Genomic DNA, 18,904 nt, shown 5'->3' with positions numbered 1-18,904 from the left:
GTGTTGGTCAGTGCTGCTCAGCAGGCAGCACTGGACTGGACTGGATTACAGCTGATACAAGGTGTGAAGGAACAAGGGGTGGCTGTGGGCATGCACTTGCTGCCGCTGCCAGTGTTTATCTGCATGGCAGCAGGGCATTTGGGCGATGCAAGGAAGGCGTTTTTATGTAGATTCCTCCTCTTTCAGCACTGCATTGTGGTGCAAGCAAAAGAAGCAAATCCTGTCTGGCTTCCTCTCCGGCCTTTATTCACCTCCCGTGTAGCTGTGAGTGTGTGAGCCTGCAGGGCCCCATGGAATTGCCTAGAAGTAGGCTGAATCGCTGCAAGGGCTGAACAGCAGTATCGGGCAGGCTCGGGCAACGCGCGGCCCGTTCGGGTTATCGCTTCTCGGCCTTTTGGCTAAGATCAAGTGTAGTATCTGTTCTTATCAGTTTAATATCTGATACGTCCCCTATCTGGGGACCATATATTAAATGGATTTTTAGAACAGGGAGATGGAAATAGAGCTTGCTCTGTCCACTCCACGCATTGACCTGGTATTGCAGTATTTCCAGGACCGGTGCACCCTTTCCTTATGTGTTGACTAAAAGCAGATTCCAAAAGTGTTTTTTGTCTTTGCTATTGTTTCTGTCTTTCTGAAGGGATCTCCCCTTTTAATCCCATTATTTCAACACCTGTTGGACAATGCATGAGTGATAATGAGCTCATTGATTAAATGCAATTAATGAATAGATTGCCACCTCTTGTTGTGTGTCGTCTGTGTTTCTGTGTTTCCGGCATTTCACATTGGAACACCTCATTCACCTTCCTTGTCTTCTCTCCGCCCTCCCTTTTAGGTAAGTTAAAGAGCTGCACCTGAGCCAGCCACTGATTGATTGATTGATTGATTGATTGATTGATTGATTGATTGATTGATTGATTGATTGATGCAGCACAACAGTCAAATAGTGGAGTGGAGTAGGGGAACAGCAAACAGCCAATAAAGCAGCCCGCCCGCTCGCCTGCCCGCCACAATGGACCTACCTGTGTACACTAGATGGATGTGATGGAATGTACTGTCGTCCCTACATTTCAAGAAGAAGTAAGAATTGCAGTTGCAACAAAGCCTTGCTTGCCTACAAAGAGAGCAGCAATTTGGATTTGTTACTATGTTACCTAGAAGAATAACAAACTGTGCAAGGATGGAGGTTGTAGGAGCAAGGAGAAGTTGTCTGTAAAGTTGGTGGATGCCTATTTTCCATTTTGCAGTCCCTTGTCTCCCTCTTGTGGCCTCCTGGAGGCAACTAGCTGTGCAAAAAAAAGACAGCCTGGCGGCCGGCTGTTGCAGTGTTGCCCTCTCAGGCAACACTGAGTGACTGACTGAGCCTCACCGTCTTATATAAAGTTCAGACGGAACTTTGCACGTGTCATAGTGGAGCCCTCAGGATTCCAGAGCCAGCTTTCTGACATCATAATGGGGCCTCAGAGATAAAAGCCTGGGCCCAGGCAGTGTTGGTCAGTGCTGCTCAGCAGGCAGCACTGGACTGGACTGGATTACAGCTGATACAAGGTGTGAAGGAACAAGGGGTGGCTGTGGGCATGCACTTGCTGCCGCTGCCAGTGTTTATCTGCATGGCAGCAGGGCATTTGGGCGTTGCCAGGAAGGCGTTTTTATGTAGATTCCTCCTCTTTCAGCGCTGCATTGTGGTGCAAGCAAAAGAAGCAAATCCTGTCTGGCTTCCTCTCCGGCCTTTATTCACCTCCCGTGTAGCTGTGAGTGTGTGAGCCTGCAGGGCCCCATGGAATTGCCTAGAAGTAGGCTGAATCGCTGCAAGGGCTGAACAGCAGTATCGGGCAGGCTCGGGCAACGCGCGGCCCGTTCGGGTTATCGCTTCTCGGCCTTTTGGCTAAGATCAAGTGTAGTATCTGTTCTTATCAGTTTAATATCTGATACGTCCCCTATCTGGGGACCATATATTAAATGGATTTTTAGAACAGGGAGATGGAAATAGAGCTTGCTCTGTCCACTCCACGCATTGACCTGGTATTGCAGTATTTCCAGGACCGGTGCACCCTTTCCTTATGTGTTGACTAAAAGCAGATTCCAAAAGTGTTTTTTGTCTTTGCTATTGTTTCTGTCTTTCTGAAGGGATCTCCCCTTTTAATCCCATTATTTCAACACCTGTTGGACAATGCATGAGTGATAATGAGCTCATTGATTAAATGCAATTAATGAATAGATTGCCACCTCTTGTTGTGTGTCGTCTGTGTTTCTGTGTTTCCGGCATTTCACATTGGAACACCTCATTCACCTTCCTTGTCTTCTCTCCGCCCTCCCTTTTAGGTAAGTTAAAGAGCTGCACCTGAGCCAGCCACTGATTGATTGATTGACTGATTGATTGATTGATTGATTGATTGATGCAGCACAACAGTCAAATAGTGGAGTGGAGTAGGGGAACAGCAAACAGCCAATAAAGCAGCCCGCCCGCTCGCCTGCCCGCCACAATGGACCTACCTGTGTACACTAGATGGATGTGATGGAATGTACTGTCGTCCCTACATTTCAAGAAGAAGTAAGAATTGCAGTTGCAACAAAGCCTTGCTTGCCTACAAAGAGAGCAGCAATTTGGATTTGTTACTATGTTACCTAGAAGAATAACAAACTGTGCAAGGATGGAGGTTGTAGGAGCAAGGAGAAGTTGTCTGTAAAGTTGGTGGATGCCTATTTTCCATTTTGCAGTCCCTTGTCTCCCTCTTGTGGCCTCCTGGAGGCAACTAGCTGTGCAAAAAAAAGACAGCCTGGCGGCCGGCTGTTGCAGTGTTGCCCTCTCAGGCAACACTGAGTGACTGACTGAGCCTCACCGTCTTATATAAAGTTCAGACGGAACTTTGCACGTGTCATAGTGGAGCCCTCAGGATTCCAGAGCCAGCTTTCTGACATCATAATGGGGCCTCAGAGATAAAAGCCTGGGCCCAGGCAGTGTTGGTCAGTGCTGCTCAGCAGGCAGCACTGGACTGGACTGGATTACAGCTGATACAAGGTGTGAAGGAACAAGGGGTGGCTGTGGGCATGCACTTGCTGCCGCTGCCAGTGTTTATCTGCATGGCAGCAGGGCATTTGGGCGTTGCCAGGAAGGCGTTTTTATGTAGATTCCTCCTCTTTCAGCACTGCATTGTGGTGCAAGCAAAAGAAGCAAATCCTGTCTGGCTTCCTCTCCGGCCTTTATTCACCTCCCGTGTAGCTGTGAGTGTGTGAGCCTGCAGGGCCCCATGGAATTGCCTAGAAGTAGGCTGAATCGCTGCAAGGGCTGAACAGCAGTATCGGGCAGGCTCGGGCAACGCGCGGCCCGTTCGGGTTATCGCTTCTCGGCCTTTTGGCTAAGATCAAGTGTAGTATCTGTTCTTATCAGTTTAATATCTGATACGTCCCCTATCTGGGGACCATATATTAAATGGATTTTTAGAACAGGGAGATGGAAATAGAGCTTGCTCTGTCCACTCCACGCATTGACCTGGTATTGCAGTATTTCCAGGACCGGTGCACCCTTTCCTTATGTGTTGACTAAAAGCAGATTCCAAAAGTGTTTTTTGTCTTTGCTATTGTTTCTGTCTTTCTGAAGGGATCTCCCCTTTTAATCCCATTATTTCAACACCTGTTGGACAATGCATGAGTGATAATGAGCTCATTGATTAAATGCAATTAATGAATAGATTGCCACCTCTTGTTGTGTGTCGTCTGTGTTTCTGTGTTTCCGGCATTTCACATTGGAACACCTCATTCACCTTCCTTGTCTTCTCTCCGCCCTCCCTTTTAGGTAAGTTAAAGAGCTGCACCTGAGCCAGCCACTGATTGATTGATTGATTGATTGATTGATTGATTGATTGATTGATTGATTGATTGATGCAGCACAACAGTCAAATAGTGGAGTGGAGTAGGGGAACAGCAAACAGCCAATAAAGCAGCCCGCCCGCTCGCCTGCCCGCCACAATGGACCTACCTGTGTACACTAGATGGATGTGATGGAATGTACTGTCGTCCCTACATTTCAAGAAGAAGTAAGAATTGCAGTTGCAACAAAGCCTTGCTTGCCTACAAAGAGAGCAGCAATTTGGATTTGTTACTATGTTACCTAGAAGAATAACAAACTGTGCAAGGATGGAGGTTGTAGGAGCAAGGAGAAGTTGTCTGTAAAGTTGGTGGATGCCTATTTTCCATTTTGCAGTCCCTTGTCTCCCTCTTGTGGCCTCCTGGAGGCAACTAGCTGTGCAAAAAAAAGACAGCCTGGCGGCCGGCTGTTGCAGTGTTGCCCTCTCAGGCAACACTGAGTGACTGACTGAGCCTCACCGTCTTATATAAAGTTCAGACGGAACTTTGCACGTGTCATAGTGGAGCCCTCAGGATTCCAGAGCCAGCTTTCTGACATCATAATGGGGCCTCAGAGATAAAAGCCTGGGCCCAGGCAGTGTTGGTCAGTGCTGCTCAGCAGGCAGCACTGGACTGGACTGGATTACAGCTGATACAAGGTGTGAAGGAACAAGGGGTGGCTGTGGGCATGCACTTGCTGCCGCTGCCAGTGTTTATCTGCATGGCAGCAGGGCATTTGGGCGTTGCCAGGAAGGCGTTTTTATGTAGATTCCTCCTCTTTCAGCACTGCATTGTGGTGCAAGCAAAAGAAGCAAATCCTGTCTGGCTTCCTCTCCGGCCTTTATTCACCTCCCGTGTAGCTGTGAGTGTGTGAGCCTGCAGGGCCCCATGGAATTGCCTAGAAGTAGGCTGAATCGCTGCAAGGGCTGAACAGCAGTATCGGGCAGGCTCGGGCAACGCGCGGCCCGTTCGGGTTATCGCTTCTCGGCCTTTTGGCTAAGATCAAGTGTAGTATCTGTTCTTATCAGTTTAATATCTGATACGTCCCCTATCTGGGGACCATATATTAAATGGATTTTTAGAACAGGGAGATGGAAATAGAGCTTGCTCTGTCCACTCCACGCATTGACCTGGTATTGCAGTATTTCCAGGACCGGTGCACCCTTTCCTTATGTGTTGACTAAAAGCAGATTCCAAAAGTGTTTTTTGTCTTTGCTATTGTTTCTGTCTTTCTGAAGGGATCTCCCCTTTTAATCCCATTATTTCAACACCTGTTGGACAATGCATGAGTGATAATGAGCTCATTGATTAAATGCAATTAATGAATAGATTGCCACCTCTTGTTGTGTGTCGTCTGTGTTTCTGTGTTTCCGGCATTTCACATTGGAACACCTCATTCACCTTCCTTGTCTTCTCTCCGCCCTCCCTTTTAGGTAAGTTAAAGAGCTGCACCTGAGCCAGCCACTGATTGATTGATTGATTGATTGATTGATTGATTGATTGATTGATTGATTGATTGATTGATGCAGCACAACAGTCAAATAGTGGAGTGGAGTAGGGGAACAGCAAACAGCCAATAAAGCAGCCCGCCCGCTCGCCTGCCCGCCACAATGGACCTACCTGTGTACACTAGATGGATGTGATGGAATGTACTGTCGTCCCTACATTTCAAGAAGAAGTAAGAATTGCAGTTGCAACAAAGCCTTGCTTGCCTACAAAGAGAGCAGCAATTTGGATTTGTTACTATGTTACCTAGAAGAATAACAAACTGTGCAAGGATGGAGGTTGTAGGAGCAAGGAGAAGTTGTCTGTAAAGTTGGTGGATGCCTATTTTCCATTTTGCAGTCCCTTGTCTCCCTCTTGTGGCCTCCTGGAGGCAACTAGCTGTGCAAAAAAAAGACAGCCTGGCGGCCGGCTGTTGCAGTGTTGCCCTCTCAGGCAACACTGAGTGACTGACTGAGCCTCACCGTCTTATATAAAGTTCAGACGGAACTTTGCACGTGTCATAGTGGAGCCCTCAGGATTCCAGAGCCAGCTTTCTGACATCATAATGGGGCCTCAGAGATAAAAGCCTGGGCCCAGGCAGTGTTGGTCAGTGCTGCTCAGCAGGCAGCACTGGACTGGACTGGATTACAGCTGATACAAGGTGTGAAGGAACAAGGGGTGGCTGTGGGCATGCACTTGCTGCCGCTGCCAGTGTTTATCTGCATGGCAGCAGGGCATTTGGGCGTTGCCAGGAAGGCGTTTTTATGTAGATTCCTCCTCTTTCAGCACTGCATTGTGGTGCAAGCAAAAGAAGCAAATCCTGTCTGGCTTCCTCTCCGGCCTTTATTCACCTCCCGTGTAGCTGTGAGTGTGTGAGCCTGCAGGGCCCCATGGAATTGCCTAGAAGTAGGCTGAATCGCTGCAAGGGCTGAACAGCAGTATCGGGCAGGCTCGGGCAACGCGCGGCCCGTTCGGGTTATCGCTTCTCGGCCTTTTGGCTAAGATCAAGTGTAGTATCTGTTCTTATCAGTTTAATATCTGATACGTCCCCTATCTGGGGACCATATATTAAATGGATTTTTAGAACAGGGAGATGGAAATAGAGCTTGCTCTGTCCACTCCATGCATTGACCTGGTATTGCAGTATTTCCAGGACCGGTGCACCCTTTCCTTATGTGTTGACTAAAAGCAGATTCCAAAAGTGTTTTTTGTCTTTGCTATTGTTTCTGTCTTTCTGAAGGGATCTCCCCTTTTAATCCCATTATTTCAACACCTGTTGGACAATGCATGAGTGATAATGAGCTCATTGATTAAATGCAATTAATGAATAGATTGCCACCTCTTGTTGTGTGTCGTCTGTGTTTCTGTGTTTCCGGCATTTCACATTGGAACACCTCATTCACCTTCCTTGTCTTCTCTCCGCCCTCCCTTTTAGGTAAGTTAAAGAGCTGCACCTGAGCCAGCCACTGATTGATTGATTGATTGATTGATTGATTGATTGATTGATTGATGCAGCACAACAGTCAAATAGTGGAGTGGAGTAGGGGAACAGCAAACAGCCAATAAAGCAGCCCGCCCGCTCGCCTGCCCGCCACAATGGACCTACCTGTGTACACTAGATGGATGTGATGGAATGTACTGTCGTCCCTACATTTCAAGAAGATGTAAGAATTGCAGTTGCAACAAAGCCTTGCTTGCCTACAAAGAGAGCAGCAATTTGGATTTGTTACTATGTTACCTAGAAGAATAACAAACTGTGCAAGGATGGAGGTTGTAGGAGCAAGGAGAAGTTATCTGTAAAGTTGGTGGATGCCTATTTTCCATTTTGCAGTCCCTTGTCTCCCTCTTGTGGCCTCCTGGAGGCAACTAGCTGTGCAAAAAAAAGACAGCCTGGCGGCCGGCTGTTGCAGTGTTGCCCTCTCAGGCAACACTGAGTGACTGACTGAGCCTCACCGTCTTATATAAAGTTCAGACGGAACTTTGCACGTGTCATAGTGGAGCCCTCAGGATTCCAGAGCCAGCTTTCTGACATCATAATGGGGCCTCAGAGATAAAAGCCTGGGCCCAGGCAGTGTTGGTCAGTGCTGCTCAGCAGGCAGCACTGGACTGGACTGGATTACAGCTGATACAAGGTGTGAAGGAACAAGGGGTGGCTGTGGGCATGCACTTGCTGCCGCTGCCAGTGTTTATCTGCATGGCAGCAGGGCATTTGGGCGTTGCCAGGAAGGCGTTTTTATGTAGATTCCTCCTCTTTCAGCACTGCATTGTGGTGCAAGCAAAAGAAGCAAATCCTGTCTGGCTTCCTCTCCGGCCTTTATTCACCTCCCGTGTAGCTGTGAGTGTGTGAGCCTGCAGGGCCCCATGGAATTGCCTAGAAGTAGGCTGAATCGCTGCAAGGGCTGAACAGCAGTATCGGGCAGGCTCGGGCAACGCGCGGCCCGTTCGGGTTATCGCTTCTCGGCCTTTTGGCTAAGATCAAGTGTAGTATCTGTTCTTATCAGTTTAATATCTGATACGTCCCCTATCTGGGGACCATATATTAAATGGATTTTTAGAACAGGGAGATGGAAATAGAGCTTGCTCTGTCCACTCCACGCATTGACCTGGTATTGCAGTATTTCCAGGACCGGTGCACCCTTTCCTTATGTGTTGACTAAAAGCAGATTCCAAAAGTGTTTTTTGTCTTTGCTATTGTTTCTGTCTTTCTGAAGGGATCTCCCCTTTTAATCCCATTATTTCAACACCTGTTGGACAATGCATGAGTGATAATGAGCTCATTGATTAAATGCAATTAATGAATAGATTGCCACCTCTTGTTGTGTGTCGTCTGTGTTTCTGTGTTTCCGGCATTTCACATTGGAACACCTCATTCACCTTCCTTGTCTTCTCTCCGCCCTCCCTTTTAGGTAAGTTAAAGAGCTGCACCTGAGCCAGCCACTGATTGATTGATTGATTGATTGATTGATTGATTGATTGATTGATTGATTGATTGATTGATTGATGCAGCACAACAGTCAAATAGTGGAGTGGAGTAGGGGAACAGCAAACAGCCAATAAAGCAGCCCGCCCGCTCGCCTGCCCGCCACAATGGACCTACCTGTGTACACTAGATGGATGTGATGGAATGTACTGTCGTCCCTACATTTCAAGAAGAAGTAAGAATTGCAGTTGCAACAAAGCCTTGCTTGCCTACAAAGAGAGCAGCAATTTGGATTTGTTACTATGTTACCTAGAAGAATAACAAACTGTGCAAGGATGGAGGTTGTAGGAGCAAGGAGAAGTTGTCTGTAAAGTTGGTGGATGCCTATTTTCCATTTTGCAGTCCCTTGTCTCCCTCTTGTGGCCTCCTGGAGGCAACTAGCTGTGCAAAAAAAAGACAGCCTGGCGGCCGGCTGTTGCAGTGTTGCCCTCTCAGGCAACACTGAGTGACTGACTGAGCCTCACCGTCTTATATAAAGTTCAGACGGAACTTTGCACGTGTCATAGTGGAGCCCTCAGGATTCCAGAGCCAGCTTTCTGACATCATAATGGGGCCTCAGAGATAAAAGCCTGGGCCCAGGCAGTGTTGGTCAGTGCTGCTCAGCAGGCAGCACTGGACTGGACTGGATTACAGCTGATACAAGGTGTGAAGGAACAAGGGGTGGCTGTGGGCATGCACTTGCTGCCGCTGCCAGTGTTTATCTGCATGGCAGCAGGGCATTTGGGCGTTGCCAGGAAGGCGTTTTTATGTAGATTCCTCCTCTTTCAGCACTGCATTGTGGTGCAAGCAAAAGAAGCAAATCCTGTCTGGCTTCCTCTCCGGCCTTTATTCACCTCCCGTGTAGCTGTGAGTGTGTGAGCCTGCAGGGCCCCATGGAATTGCCTAGAAGTAGGCTGAATCGCTGCAAGGGCTGAACAGCAGTATCGGGCAGGCTCGGGCAACGCGCGGCCCGTTCGGGTTATCGCTTCTCGGCCTTTTGGCTAAGATCAAGTGTAGTATCTGTTCTTATCAGTTTAATATCTGATACGTCCCCTATCTGGGGACCATATATTAAATGGATTTTTAGAACAGGGAGATGGAAATAGAGCTTGCTCTGTCCACTCCACGCATTGACCTGGTATTGCAGTATTTCCAGGACCGGTGCACCCTTTCCTTATGTGTTGACTAAAAGCAGATTCCAAAAGTGTTTTTTGTCTTTGCTATTGTTTCTGTCTTTCTGAAGGGATCTCCCCTTTTAATCCCATTATTTCAACACCTGTTGGACAATGCATGAGTGATAATGAGCTCATTGATTAAATGCAATTAATGAATAGATTGCCACCTCTTGTTGTGTGTCGTCTGTGTTTCTGTGTTTCCGGCATTTCACATTGGAACACCTCATTCACCTTCCTTGTCTTCTCTCCGCCCTCCCTTTTAGGTAAGTTAAAGAGCTGCACCTGAGCCAGCCACTGATTGATTGATTGATTGATTGATTGATTGATTGATTGATTGATTGATTGATTGATTGATGCAGCACAACAGTCAAATAGTGGAGTGGAGTAGGGGAACAGCAAACAGCCAATAAAGCAGCCCGCCCGCTCGCCTGCCCGCCACAATGGACCTACCTGTGTACACTAGATGGATGTGATGGAATGTACTGTCGTCCCTACATTTCAAGAAGAAGTAAGAATTGCAGTTGCAACAAAGCCTTGCTTGCCTACAAAGAGAGCAGCAATTTGGATTTGTTACTATGTTACCTAGAAGAATAACAAACTGTGCAAGGATGGAGGTTGTAGGAGCAAGGAGAAGTTGTCTGTAAAGTTGGTGGATGCCTATTTTCCATTTTGCAGTCCCTTGTCTCCCTCTTGTGGCCTCCTGGAGGCAACTAGCTGTGCAAAAAAAAGACAGCCTGGCGGCCGGCTGTTGCAGTGTTGCCCTCTCAGGCAACACTGAGTGACTGACTGAGCCTCACCGTCTTATATAAAGTTCAGACGGAACTTTGCACGTGTCATAGTGGAGCCCTCAGGATTCCAGAGCCAGCTTTCTGACATCATAATGGGGCCTCAGAGATAAAAGCCTGGGCCCAGGCAGTGTTGGTCAGTGCTGCTCAGCAGGCAGCACTGGACTGGACTGGATTACAGCTGATACAAGGTGTGAAGGAACAAGGGGTGGCTGTGGGCATGCACTTGCTGCCGCTGCCAGTGTTTATCTGCATGGCAGCAGGGCATTTGGGCGTTGCCAGGAAGGCGTTTTTATGTAGATTCCTCCTCTTTCAGCACTGCATTGTGGTGCAAGCAAAAGAAGCAAATCCTGTCTGGCTTCCTCTCCGGCCTTTATTCACCTCCCGTGTAGCTGTGAGTGTGTGAGCCTGCAGGGCCCCATGGAATTGCCTAGAAGTAGGCTGAATCGCTGCAAGGGCTGAACAGCAGTATCGGGCAGGCTCGGGCAACGCGCGGCCCGTTCGGGTTATCGCTTCTCGGCCTTTTGGCTAAGATCAAGTGTAGTATCTGTTCTTATCAGTTTAATATCTGATACGTCCCCTATCTGGGGACCATATATTAAATGGATTTTTAGAACAGGGAGATGGAAATAGAGCTTGCTCTGTCCACTCCACGCATTGACCTGGTATTGCAGTATTTCCAGGACCGGTGCACCCTTTCCTTATGTGTTGACTAAAAGCAGATTCCAAAAGTGTTTTTTGTCTTTGCTATTGTTTCTGTCTTTCTGAAGGGATCTCCCCTTTTAATCCCATTATTTCAACACCTGTTGGACAATGCATGAGTGATAATGAGCTCATTGATTAAATGCAATTAATGAATAGATTGCCACCTCTTGTTGTGTGTCGTCTGTGTTTCTGTGTTTCCGGCATTTCACATTGGAACACCTCATTCACCTTCCTTGTCTTCTCTCCGCCCTCCCTTTTAGGTAAGTTAAAGAGCTGCACCTGAGCCAGCCACTGATTGATTGATTGATTGATTGATTGATTGATTGATTGATTGATTGATTGATTGATGCAGCACAACAGTCAAATAGTGGAGTGGAGTAGGGGAACAGCAAACAGCCAATAAAGCAGCCCGCCCGCTCGCCTGCCCGCCACAATGGACCTACCTGTGTACACTAGATGGATGTGATGGAATGTACTGTCGTCCCTACATTTCAAGAAGAAGTAAGAATTGCAGTTGCAACAAAGCCTTGCTTGCCTACAAAGAGAGCAGCAATTTGGATTTGTTACTATGTTACCTAGAAGAATAACAAACTGTGCAAGGATGGAGGTTGTAGGAGCAAGGAGAAGTTGTCTGTAAAGTTGGTGGATGCCTATTTTCCATTTTGCAGTCCCTTGTCTCCCTCTTGTGGCCTCCTGGAGGCAACTAGCTGTGCAAAAAAAAGACAGCCTGGCGGCCGGCTGTTGCAGTGTTGCCCTCTCAGGCAACACTGAGTGACTGACTGAGCCTCACCGTCTTATATAAAGTTCAGACGGAACTTTGCACGTGTCATAGTGGAGCCCTCAGGATTCCAGAGCCAGCTTTCTGACATCATAATGGGGCCTCAGAGATAAAAGCCTGGGCCCAGGCAGTGTTGGTCAGTGCTGCTCAGCAGGCAGCACTGGACTGGACTGGATTACAGCTGATACAAGGTGTGAAGGAACAAGGGGTGGCTGTGGGCATGCACTTGCTGCCGCTGCCAGTGTTTATCTGCATGGCAGCAGGGCATTTGGGCGTTGCCAGGAAGGCGTTTTTATGTAGATTCCTCCTCTTTCAGCACTGCATTGTGGTGCAAGCAAAAGAAGCAAATCCTGTCTGGCTTCCTCTCCGGCCTTTATTCACCTCCCGTGTAGCTGTGAGTGTGTGAGCCTGCAGGGCCCCATGGAATTGCCTAGAAGTAGGCTGAATCGCTGCAAGGGCTGAACAGCAGTATCGGGCAGGCTCGGGCAACGCGCGGCCCGTTCGGGTTATCGCTTCTCGGCCTTTTGGCTAAGATCAAGTGTAGTATCTGTTCTTATCAGTTTAATATCTGATACGTCCCCTATCTGGGGACCATATATTAAATGGATTTTTAGAACAGGGAGATGGAAATAGAGCTTGCTCTGTCCACTCCACGCATTGACCTGGTATTGCAGTATTTCCAGGACCGGTGCACCCTTTCCTTATGTGTTGACTAAAAGCAGATTCCAAAAGTGTTTTTTGTCTTTGCTATTGTTTCTGTCTTTCTGAAGGGATCTCCCCTTTTAATCCCATTATTTCAACACCTGTTGGACAATGCATGAGTGATAATGAGCTCATTGATTAAATGCAATTAATGAATAGATTGCCACCTCTTGTTGTGTGTCGTCTGTGTTTCTGTGTTTCCGGCATTTCACATTGGAACACCTCATTCACCTTCCTTGTCTTCTCTCCGCCCTCCCTTTTAGGTAAGTTAAAGAGCTGCACCTGAGCCAGCCACTGATTGATTGATTGATTGATTGATTGATTGATTGATTGATTGATTGATTGATGCAGCACAACAGTCAAATAGTGGAGTGGAGTAGGGGAACAGCAAACAGCCAATAAAGCAGCCCGCCCGCTCGCCTGCCCGCCACAATGGACCTACCTGTGTACACTAGATGGATGTGATGGAATGTACTGTCGTCCCTACATTTCAAGAAGAAGTAAGAATTGCAGTTGCAACAAAGCCTTGCTTGCCTACAAAGAGAGCAGCAATTTGGATTTGTTACTATGTTACCTAGAAGAATAACAAACTGTGCAAGGATGGAGGTTGTAGGAGCAAGGAGAAGTTGTCTGTAAAGTTGGTGGATGCCTATTTTCCATTTTGCAGTCCCTTGTCTCCCTCTTGTGGCCTCCTGGAGGCAACTAGCTGTGCAAAAAAAAAGACAGCCTGGCGGCCGGCTGTTGCAGTGTTGCCCTCTCAGGCAACACTGAGTGACTGACTGAGCCTCACCGTCTTATATAAAGTTCAGACGGAACTTTGCACGTGTCATAGTGGAGCCCTCAGGATTCCAGAGCCAGCTTTCTGACATCATAATGGGGCCTCAGAGATAAAAGCCTGGGCCCAGGCAGTGTTGGTCAGTGCTGCTCAGCAGGCAGCACTGGACTGGACTGGATTACAGCTGATACAAGGTGTGAAGGAACAAGGGGTGGCTGTGGGCATGCACTTGCTGCCGCTGCCAGTGTTTATCTGCATGGCAGCAGGGCATTTGGGCGTTGCCAGGAAGGCGTTTTTATGTAGATTCCTCCTCTTTCAGCACTGCATTGTGGTGCAAGCAAAAGAAGCAAATCCTGTCTGGCTTCCTCTCCGGCCTTTATTCACCTCCCGTGTAGCTGTGAGTGTGTGAGCCTGCATGGCCCCATGGAATTGCCTAGAAGTAGGCTGAATCGCTGCAAGGGCTGAACAGCAGTATCGGGCAGGCTCGGGCAACGCGCGGCCCGTTCGGGTTATCGCTTCTCGGCCTTTTGGCTAAGATCAAGTGTAGTATCTGTTCTTATCAGTTTAATATCTGATACGTCCCCTATCTGTGGACCATATATTAAATGGATTTTTAGAACAGGGAGATGGAAATAGAGCTTGCTCTGTCCACTCCACGCATTGACCTGGTATTGCAGTATTTCCAGGACCGGTGCACCCTTTCCTTATGTGTTGACTAAAAGCAGATTCCAAAAGTGTTTTTTGTCTTTGCTATTGTTTCTGTCTTTCTGTGAAGGGATCTCCCCTTTTAATCCCATTATTTCAACACCTGTTGGACAATGCATGAGTGATAATGAGCTCATTGATTAAATGCAATTAATGAATAGATTGCCACCTCTTGTTGTGTGTCGTCTGTGTTTCTGTGTTTCCGGCATTTCACATTGGAACACCTCATTCACCTTCCTTGTCTTCTCTCCGCCCTCCCTTTTAGGTAAGTTAAAGAGCTGCACCTGAGCCAGCCACTGATTGATTGATTGATTGATTGATTGATTGATTGATTGATTGATGCAGCACAACAGTCAAATAGTGGAGTGGAGTAGGGGAACAGCAAACAGCCAATAAAGCAGCCCGCCCGCTCGCCTGCCCGCCACAATGGACCTACCTGTGTACACTAGATGGATGTGATGGAATGTACTGTCGTCCCTACATTTCAAGAAGAAGTAAGAATTGCAGTTGCAACAAAGCCTTGCTTGCCTACAAAGAGAGCAGCAATTTGGATTTGTTACTATGTTACCTAGAAGAATAACAAACTGTGCAAGGATGGAGGTTGTAGGAGCAAGGAGAAGTTGTCTGTAAAGTTGGTGGATGCCTATTTTCCATTTTGCAGTCCCTTGTCTCCCTCTTGTGGCCTCCTGGAGGCAACTAGCTGTGCAAAAAAAAGACAGCCTGGCGGCCGGCTGTTGCAGTGTTGCCCTCTCAGGCAACACTGAGTGACTGACTGAGCCTCACCGTCTTATATAAAGTTCAGACGGAACTTTGCACGTGTCATAGTGGAGCCCTCAGGATTCCAGAGCCAGCTTTCTGACATCATAATGGGGCCTCAGAGATAAAAGCCTGGGCCCAGGCAGTGTTGGTCAGTGCTGCTCAGCAGGCAGCACTGGACTGGACTGGATTACAGCTGATACAAGGTGTGAAGGAACAAGGGGTGGCTGTGGGCATGCACTTGCTGCCGCTGCCAGTGTTTATCTGCATGGCAGCAGGGCATTTGGGCGTTGCCAGGAAGGCGTTTTTATGTAGATTCCTCCTCTTTCAGCACTGCATTGTGGTGCAAGCAAAAGAAGCAAATCCTGTCTGGCTTCCTCTCCGGCCTTTATTCACCTCCCGTGTAGCTGTGAGTGTGTGAGCCTGCAGGGCCCCATGGAATTGCCTAGAAGTAGGCTGAATCGCTGCAAGGGCTGAACAGCAGTATCGGGCAGGCTCGGGCAACGCGCGGCCCGTTCGGGTTATCGCTTCTCGGCCTTTTGGCTAAGATCAAGTGTAGTATCTGTTCTTATCAGTTTAATATCTGATACGTCCCCTATCTGGGGACCATATATTAAATGGATTTTTAGAACAGGGAGATGGAAATAGAGCTTGCTCTGTCCACTCCACGCATTGACCTGGTATTGCAGTATTTCCAGGACCGGTGCACCCTTTCCTTATGTGTTGACTAAAAGCAGATTCCAAAAGTGTTTTTTGTCTTTGCTATTGTTTCTGTCTTTCTGAAGGGATCTCCCCTTTTAATCCCATTATTTCAACACCTTTTGGACAATGCATGAGTGATAATGAGCTCATTGATTAAATGCAATTAATGAATAGATTGCCACCTCTTGTTGTGTGTCGTCTGTGTTTCTGTGTTTCCGGCATTTCACATTGGAACACCTCATTCACCTTCCTTGTCTTCTCTCCGCCCTCCCTTTTAGGTAAGTTAAAGAGCTGCACCTGAGCCAGCCACTGATTGATTGATTGATTGATTGATTGATTGATTGATTGATTGATTGATTGATTGATTGATTGATGCAGCACAACAGTCAAATAGTGGAGTGGAGTAGGGGAACAGCAAACAGCCAATAAAGCAGCCCGCCCGCTCGCCTGCCCGCCACAATGGACCTACCTGTGTACACTAGATGGATGTGATGGAATGTACTGTCGTCCCTACATTTCAAGAAGAAGTAAGAATTGCAGTTGCAACAAAGCCTTGCTTGCCTACAAAGAGAGCAGCAATTTGGATTTGTTACTATGTTACCTAGAAGAATAACAAACTGTGCAAGGATGGAGGTTGTAGGAGCAAGGAGAAGTTGTCTGTAAAGTTGGTGGATGCCTATTTTCCATTTTGCAGTCCCTTGTCTCCCTCTTGTGGCCTCCTGGAGGCAACTAGCTGTGCAAAAAAAAGACAGCCTGGCGGCCGGCTGTTGCAGTGTTGCCCTCTCAGGCAACACTGAGTGACTGACTGAGCCTCACCGTCTTATATAAAGTTCAGACGGAACTTTGCACGTGTCATAGTGGAGCCCTCAGGATTCCAGAGCCAGCTTTCTGACATCATAATGGGGCCTCAGAGATAAAAGCCTGGGCCCAGGCAGTGTTGGTCAGTGCTGCTCAGCAGGCAGCACTGGACTGGACTGGATTACAGCTGATACAAGGTGTGAAGGAACAAGGGGTGGCTGTGGGCATGCACTTGCTGCCGCTGCCAGTGTTTATCTGCATGGCAGCAGGGCATTTGGGCGTTGCCAGGAAGGCGTTTTTATGTAGATTCCTCCTCTTTCAGCACTGCATTGTGGTGCAAGCAAAAGAAGCAAATCCTGTCTGGCTTCCTCTCCGGCCTTTATTCACCTCCCGTGTAGCTGTGAGTGTGTGAGCCTGCAGGGCCCCATGGAATTGCCTAGAAGTAGGCTGAATCGCTGCAAGGGCTGAACAGCAGTATCGGGCAGGCTCGGGCAACGCGCGGCCCGTTCGGGTTATCGCTTCTCGGCCTTTTGGCTAAGATCAAGTGTAGTATCTGTTCTTATCAGTTTAATATCTGATACGTCCCCTATCTGGGGACCATATATTAAATGGATTTTTAGAACAGGGAGATGGAAATAGAGCTTGCTCTGTCCACTCCACGCATTGACCTGGTATTGCAGTATTTCCAGGACCGGTGCACCCTTTCCTTATGTGTTGACTAAAAGCAGATTCCAAAAGTGTTTTTTGTCTTTGCTATTGTTTCTGTCTTTCTGAAGGGATCTCCCCTTTTAATCCCATTATTTCAACACCTGTTGGACAATGCATGAGTGATAATGAGCTCATTGATTAAATGCAATTAATGAATAGATTGCCACCTCTTGTTGTGTGTCGTCTGTGTTTCTGTGTTTCCGGCATTTCACATTGGAACACCTCATTCACCTTCCTTGTCTTCTCTCCGCCCTCCCTTTTAGGTAAGTTAAAGAGCTGCACCTGAGCCAGCCACTGATTGATTGATTGATTGATTGATTGATTGATTGATTGATTGATTGATGCAGCACAACAGTCAAATAGTGGAGTGGAGTAGGGGAACAGCAAACAGCCAATAAAGCAGCCCGCCCGCTCGCCTGCCCGCCACAATGGACCTACCTGTGTACACTAGATGGATGTGATGGAATGTACTGTCGTCCCTACATTTCAAGAAGAAGTAAGAATTGCAGTTGCAACAAAGCCTTGCTTGCCTACAAAGAGAGCAGCAATTTGGATTTGTTACTATGTTACCTAGAAGAATAACAAACTGTGCAAGGATGGAGGTTGTAGGAGCAAGGAGAAGTTGTCTGTAAAGTTGGTGGATGCCTATTTTCCATTTTGCAGTCCCTTGTCTCCCTCTTGTGGCCTCCTGGAGGCAACTAGCTGTGCAAAAAAAAGACAGCCTGGCGGCCGGCTGTTGCAGTGTTGCCCTCTCAGGCAACACTGAGTGACTGACTGAGCCTCACCGTCTTATATAAAGTTCAGACGGAACTTTGCACGTGTCATAGTGGAGCCCTCAGGATTCCAGAGCCAGCTTTCTGACATCATAATGGGGCCTCAGAGATAAAAGCCTGGGCCCAGGCAGTGTTGGTCAGTGCTGCTCAGCAGGCAGCACTGGACTGGACTGGATTACAGCTGATACAAGGTGTGAAGGAACAAGGGGTGGCTGTGGGCATGCACTTGCTGCCGCTGCCAGTGTTTATCTGCATGGCAGCAGGGCATTTGGGCGTTGCCAGGAAGGCGTTTTTATGTAGATTCCTCCTCTTTCAGCACTGCATTGTGGTGCAAGCAAAAGAAGCAAATCCTGTCTGGCTTCCTCTCCGGCCTTTATTCACCTCCCGTGTAGCTGTGAGTGTGTGAGCCTGCAGGGCCCCATGGAATTGCCTAGAAGTAGGCTGAATCGCTGCAAGGGCTGAACAGCAGTATCGGGCAGGCTCGGGCAACGCGCGGCCCGTTCGGGTTATCGCTTCTCGGCCTTTTGGCTAAGATCAAGTGTAGTATCTGTTCTTATCAGTTTAATATCTGATACGTCCCCTATCTGGGGACCATATATTAAATGGATTTTTAGAACAGGGAGATGGAAATAGAGCTTGCTCTGTCCACTCCACGCATTGACCTGGTATTGCAGTATTTCCAGGACCGGTGCACCCTTTCCTTATGTGTTGACTAAAAGCAGATTCCAAAAGTGTTTTTTGTCTTTGCTATTGTTTCTGTCTTTCTGAAGGGATCTCCCCTTTTAATCCCATTATTTCAACACCTGTTGGACAATGCATGAGTGATAATGAGCTCATTGATTAAATGCAATTAATGAATAGATTGCCACCTCTTGTTGTGTGTCGTCTGTGTTTCTGTGTTTCCGGCATTTCACATTGGAACACCTCATTCACCTTCCTTGTCTTCTCTCCGCCCTCCCTTTTAGGTAAGTTAAAGAGCTGCACCTGAGCCAGCCACTGATTGATTGATTGATTGATTGATTGATTGATTGATTGATTGATGCAGCACAACAGTCAAATAGTGGAGTGGAGTAGGGGAACAGCAAACAGCCAATAAAGCAGCCCGCCCGCTCGCCTGCCCGCCACAATGGACCTACCTGTGTACACTAGATGGATGTGATGGAATGTACTGTCGTCCCTACATTTCAAGAAGAAGTAAGAATTGCAGTTGCAACAAAGCCTTGCTTGCCTACAAAGAGAGCAGCAATTTGGATTT

At 47.7% G+C, this 18,904-nt stretch overlaps 13 non-coding genes across 13 annotated transcripts; all 13 read left to right on the top strand.

Annotated features, from left to right (window-relative positions):
• Positions 1-378: 378 nt before the first annotated feature.
• Positions 379-569, top strand: LOC142726181 (U2 spliceosomal RNA). The gene has a single exon (XR_012876668.1). It is a non-coding gene; the product is annotated as a U2 spliceosomal RNA (small nuclear RNA).
• A 1,296-nt stretch (positions 570-1,865) lies between these two features.
• Positions 1,866-2,056, top strand: LOC142726180 (U2 spliceosomal RNA). Its single transcript, XR_012876667.1, has one exon. It is a non-coding gene; the product is annotated as a U2 spliceosomal RNA (small nuclear RNA).
• A 1,280-nt stretch (positions 2,057-3,336) lies between these two features.
• LOC142726172 (U2 spliceosomal RNA) lies at positions 3,337-3,527 on the top strand. The gene has a single exon (XR_012876661.1). It is a non-coding gene; the product is annotated as a U2 spliceosomal RNA (small nuclear RNA).
• Positions 3,528-4,819: 1,292 nt separating this feature from the next.
• Positions 4,820-5,010, top strand: LOC142726160 (U2 spliceosomal RNA). The gene has a single exon (XR_012876650.1). It is a non-coding gene; the product is annotated as a U2 spliceosomal RNA (small nuclear RNA).
• A 1,296-nt stretch (positions 5,011-6,306) lies between these two features.
• Positions 6,307-6,497, top strand: LOC142726170 (U2 spliceosomal RNA). Its single transcript, XR_012876659.1, has one exon. It is a non-coding gene; the product is annotated as a U2 spliceosomal RNA (small nuclear RNA).
• A 1,280-nt stretch (positions 6,498-7,777) lies between these two features.
• LOC142726148 (U2 spliceosomal RNA) lies at positions 7,778-7,968 on the top strand. Its single transcript, XR_012876639.1, has one exon. It is a non-coding gene; the product is annotated as a U2 spliceosomal RNA (small nuclear RNA).
• A 1,300-nt stretch (positions 7,969-9,268) lies between these two features.
• On the top strand, positions 9,269-9,459 carry LOC142726136 (U2 spliceosomal RNA). The gene has a single exon (XR_012876628.1). It is a non-coding gene; the product is annotated as a U2 spliceosomal RNA (small nuclear RNA).
• Positions 9,460-10,755: 1,296 nt separating this feature from the next.
• On the top strand, positions 10,756-10,946 carry LOC142726223 (U2 spliceosomal RNA). The gene has a single exon (XR_012876706.1). It is a non-coding gene; the product is annotated as a U2 spliceosomal RNA (small nuclear RNA).
• Positions 10,947-12,238: 1,292 nt separating this feature from the next.
• On the top strand, positions 12,239-12,429 carry LOC142726211 (U2 spliceosomal RNA). Its single transcript, XR_012876695.1, has one exon. It is a non-coding gene; the product is annotated as a U2 spliceosomal RNA (small nuclear RNA).
• A 1,289-nt stretch (positions 12,430-13,718) lies between these two features.
• On the top strand, positions 13,719-13,909 carry LOC142726178 (U2 spliceosomal RNA). The gene has a single exon (XR_012876666.1). It is a non-coding gene; the product is annotated as a U2 spliceosomal RNA (small nuclear RNA).
• A 1,282-nt stretch (positions 13,910-15,191) lies between these two features.
• Positions 15,192-15,382, top strand: LOC142726199 (U2 spliceosomal RNA). The gene has a single exon (XR_012876684.1). It is a non-coding gene; the product is annotated as a U2 spliceosomal RNA (small nuclear RNA).
• Positions 15,383-16,682: 1,300 nt separating this feature from the next.
• Positions 16,683-16,873, top strand: LOC142726187 (U2 spliceosomal RNA). The gene has a single exon (XR_012876673.1). It is a non-coding gene; the product is annotated as a U2 spliceosomal RNA (small nuclear RNA).
• A 1,284-nt stretch (positions 16,874-18,157) lies between these two features.
• Positions 18,158-18,348, top strand: LOC142726129 (U2 spliceosomal RNA). The gene has a single exon (XR_012876622.1). It is a non-coding gene; the product is annotated as a U2 spliceosomal RNA (small nuclear RNA).
• Positions 18,349-18,904: the final 556 nt, after the last annotated feature.

Source organism: Rhinoderma darwinii, unplaced genomic scaffold (assembly GCF_050947455.1).
Source record: "Rhinoderma darwinii isolate aRhiDar2 unplaced genomic scaffold, aRhiDar2.hap1 Scaffold_610, whole genome shotgun sequence".
NCBI lineage: Eukaryota > Metazoa > Chordata > Amphibia > Anura > Rhinodermatidae > Rhinoderma > Rhinoderma darwinii.
This window is presented reverse-complemented; position numbering and strand designations above follow the sequence as displayed.